This window comes from Pseudorca crassidens, chromosome 11, assembly GCF_039906515.1.
Source record: "Pseudorca crassidens isolate mPseCra1 chromosome 11, mPseCra1.hap1, whole genome shotgun sequence".
NCBI lineage: Eukaryota > Metazoa > Chordata > Mammalia > Artiodactyla > Delphinidae > Pseudorca > Pseudorca crassidens.
The window spans coordinates 42,957,814-42,962,612 of record NC_090306.1 but is presented as its reverse complement, the minus strand read 5'-3'; the positions used below and the strand labels follow the sequence as shown (position 1 = coordinate 42,962,612).

Sequence of the window (4,799 nt, the reverse complement as noted above, 5' to 3'; positions counted from 1 at the left end):
GCTCAGTCTTGTGCTTTCTATTTGGGTGTCTGAAAATTTTCATCTCTTCAGTAGATTGAGAAGAAAGAATAACTATTGACTGTGGTTTATACATATTCTATGCAATGATTTATTTTTTAATTTTAAATTGTCTTAGTATATTATAAAACTTATTTATAAAATATAACATGCATATCTAAAGATTACTATTAGATGTAAATCAACCGTACTTCAATTTTAAAAATCGATTAAAAAAAAGGCGGTAGGGCTTCCCTGGTGGCGCAGTGGTTGAGAGTCTGCCTGCCGATGCAGGGGACGCGGGTTCGTGCCCCGGTCCGGGAGGATACCACGTGCCGCAGAGCGGCTGGGCCCGTGGGCCATGGCTGCTGAGCCTGTGCGTCCGAAGCCTGTGCTCCGCAACAGGAGAGGCCACAGCAGTGAGAGGTCCACGTACCACGAAAAAAAAAAAAAAAAAAAGGCGGTAAAGATTACCATTAGATAACATCCATGCTACTCTTAAGTTTTGACTCCATTATAATAGTTACTTAAATTGCTAGTACTTTGAGAATTGATATTTGCTAATGCACAACCAAAATCTGGTTGACTGCTGAGTCTCATACAACTAACATAAAATGGTGAATATTCCAAATGCATCATCAGGTCTTATAAGCTTATTTTCATGCCCCTCATCTCCTTGGCAAGTGTCTAGTGCCATCATGCTTCCTCTGCCTTGGGTTCTCAAAAGTAGTCTGTTCTCTCCAAGCAATTTCCTACTATGCTAGACCTAGTTTTTTACTTTCTTCTCTCCAAAGTTATTTTCAGCTGAATATCACACTGGAAAAGCCTGATACACTTATTCACTCTAATGTGTTAGTTATATGTCTGAACTTTAACTCTCCAAGGATATTCTTATTTTAATATGGGCCAATAACTTCAAAGAACAAAACTCTAACAGTGTAATAGTAGGCATCAACAACCAACACAGTGAATGAAACAGTTTTGGACCAAGGGGTTTTGTCAACAATAGAGTTCAGCTGCCAGTCCAAATGACCAAAAGGCTAAGAACCCAAGGACTGCAAGTTGTTTTGTGCCATCACATTACCTTGTTCTGGGATAATATCCAGTGATGATGAAAAGATTTTTTTGGTATTAACTGCCTATTTAATTTTTTTTTCCTTGGCACTGCCAACTAAGGGGTGTAATAGAATTGTAGTACTGGAATCTGAGTTTAATGTAAATTAATGGAGATAATGAAGAAGAAATAAGCCAAGATCAGCTAATTTGAGGAACTTGCCTGGTGGTGCAGTGGATGAGACTCCACGCTCCTAATGCAGGAACCTGGGTTTGATCCCTGGTCAGGGAACTAGATTCCCACATGCATGCTGCAACTAAGAGTTCACATGCCACAACTAAGGAGCTGGCGAACCGCAACTAAGGAGCCCACCTGCCGCAACTAAGACCAGGTGCAACCAAATAAATAAATATTTTTTAAAGAAAAAGATCAACTAATTTGAAAGCCAATTCAGAATTGCTCAGTAGTTTTAACTAAAGCTAATGCAAACAGATCTGATGCACAAAAGTAAAAGGTCTTGCTCATTCAGATAAAAAACAATGTGGAGGGACTTCCCTGGTGGTCCAGTGGGTAAGACTCCATGCTTGCACTGCAGAGGGCACGGGTTCAATCCCTGGTTGGGGAACTAAGATTCCACATGCTGCACGGTACGGCCCCCCCCAAAATTTGGCAACTAGATAAAATGTCAGTTTTTTAATGTACATTCCCAGCACACAGCAAAATATAAGGGATACGGTAGATGTACGATGGTTATTGGTTGAATGAGTAAAACGTAGGATAAAAGAAATACAAATATAAAAACCAGAAGTTAAATAAAAGTCCTATGATCCTAATCTCAATTGTAAATATCAGTGTGAATTTGTTATATATTCTCTATTATGAAAGAAAAAAAAACATTTTATAGTTTTGTCCACTGAAAATGCCTAGAACCAATGTAACAGTAGTATCCCCAGCACTCAGATGGTGGTCACTAAATATCATTTCTCACTGAAAGGAAGCAGGACATTTTAGAGAAATGACTAATTCCAAGCCTGGAGCAGGAAATATACAAGTTCAGCCCAAGTATTTTCTCATTCCAGAAAGCAAGGAGGATATAAAAGACTAAAGTCAAATCAAAGGGACACAGGAGTCAGGTTGAAGGGGCTCTCATTGATGGTACAATATAAGTATTGAAAACAATACTGGCTGCAATATATTGAACCATACAAAATTTGTTAAAATCCATGAGATCATAATGACTTTGTTTAGTTTAAAAAAGAATGTAGGGCTTCCCTGGTGGTGCAGTGGTTGACAGTCCGCCTGCCGATGCAGAGGACACGGGTTCGTGCCCTGGTCCGGGAAGATCCCACATGCCGCGGAGCGGCTGGGCCCGTGAGCCATGGCCGCTGAGCCTGCGCATCCGGAGCCTGTGCTCTGCAACGGGAGAGACCACAACAGTGAGAGGCCCGCGTACCGCAAAAAAAAAAGAATGTAAAAATTACTAAAAACATTAAATAGAATGACCATATGATCCAGAAATTCCATTTCTGGGTAAATACCCAAAAGAACTGAAAGTAGGGACTCAGATATTTGTACACCTATGCTCATAGCAGCATTATTCACAATAGCCAAAAGGTGGAAGCAACCCTAATGTCCATCAATTGATGAATGAATAAACAAAATGTAATACATACAATGGAATATTATTCAGCCTTAAAGAAGGAAATTTTGACACATGCTATAACATGGATGAACTTTGAGGACATCATTCATAAGCCAGACACAAAAGGACAAATAGTGTCTCATTCCGCTTATGAGGTAACTAGAATAGTCAAATTCATAGAGACAGAAAATAGAATAGGAGTTCCCAGGGGCTGGGGGGGAAGCATATAATGGGAAGTTATTGTTTACTGGATACAGTGTTTCATCTGTTTGGAATGATGAATAGTGGTGATGGTTGCACAGTGATGTGAATGTACTTAATGCTACTGAATTGAACCTAGGGGCAAGACAGGAATAAAGACGCAGAATGTAGAGAATGGACCTGAGGACACGGGGAGGGCGAAGGATTAGTTGGGATGAAGTGAGAGAGTGGCACTGACATATATACACTACCAAATGTAAAATAGATAGCTAGTGGGAAGCAGCCGCATAGCACAGGGAGATCAGCTCGGTGCTTTGTGACCACCTAGAGGGGTGGGATAGGGAGTGTGGGAGGGAGACACAAGAGGGAGGGGATATGGGGATATATGTATATGTATAGCTGATTCAATTTGTTATACAGCAGAAACTAACACAACAATGTAAAGCAATTATACTCCAATAAAGATGTTAAATAAATAAATAAAATGATGATAATAAAAAATGGGTTAAAATGGAAGCAACAGGGATATATTTTACAGCACAGGGAAATATAGCCATTATTTTGTAATAACTTTTTTAAAAATTATTTATTTATTTTTATTTTTGGCTGCGTTGGGTCTTCACTGCGGTGCGCAGGCTCATTGTGGTGGCTTCTCCTGTTGCCGAGCACGAGCTCTAGGCACACGGGCTTCAGTAGTTGTGGCTCGCGGGCTCTAGAGCACAGGCTCAGTAGCTGTGGCGCACAGGCCTAGCTGCTCCACGGCATGTTGCATCTTCCCAGACCAGGGCTCGAACCCGTGTTTCCTGCATTGGCAGGTGGATTCTTAACCACTGTGCCACCGGGGAAGCCCTGTAATAACTTTTTAATTTTTATTTTTTAAGTATAATTAATTTACAATATAGTAATAACTTTAAATGAATTATAATCTATAAAAATATTGAATCACTATGTTGTACACCTGAAACTTGTATAATATTGTAAATTCAACTATACTTCAGTTTTTTAAAAAGGTTAAAATGGTAAATTTTATGTTTGCATATCTTACTACAATTAAACAAACAATGGAAGCATAAATCAAAACAAATTGTTTTTAATTACCTGTAGGTAGGGACTTCCCTGGTGGCACAGTGGTTGAGAGTCCGCCTGCCGATGCAGGGGACACGGGTTCGTGCCCCGGTCCGTGAAAGATCCCACATGCCGCGGAGCGGTTGGGCCCGTGAGCCATGGCCGCTGAGCCTGCGCGTCCGGAGCCTGTGCTCCGCAACGGGAGAGGTCACAACAGTGAGAGGCCCGCATACAGCAAAAAAAAAAAAAAAAATTACCTGTAGGGGAAGGGAATATGGTCTAACCAGACTTCTTTGGTATTTGTTGTATCATTTGACTGTAGAAACATGTGACTGTATTATGTATCATACAAAAGAATTAAATCACGGTGGAAAAAATATCTAATAATTAAAAGCAAAATGAAACCAGTGAATCTAACCAAATATGAAGTTGGTGGCTTAATTACAAACTGGAAAATTATTTCAAGTGACTTAAAACCATAGTAATTTGGGAATTCCCTGGAGGTTCAGTGGTTGGGACTCTGTGCTTTCACTGCTGAGGGCCCAGGTTCGATCCCCAGTCGGTGACCTGAAATCCCACAAGCTGTGGGAGGTGGGGTGGGGGGGGGCAGCCAAAAAAAAAGAAAGTAATTTGGTTATATATCCATAGTAAGTATATAGCCTAAGGAAGAAAAGAAACTCCAAAAATCCAAGCTGTTTTCAGTAATCATATAGTTATTAATAATACTGATATTTTTATTTTGAAACTATTACATATTAGAATAAATGAAATAATTCATTAATGTTATTAGTAAACAAAAACCTTAAAAGTTATTATAATTATATGATATATGTTCAAGAA

General features: G+C 39.7%; 1 protein-coding gene across 1 annotated transcript in view; it reads left to right on the top strand.

Moving 5' to 3' along the window:
* TUBA1B (tubulin alpha 1b) overlaps positions 1-4,799 on the top strand; it is a 45,853-nt gene that overhangs the window by 4,196 nt on the left and 36,858 nt on the right. The gene's annotated exons all lie outside the window — the stretch shown is intronic.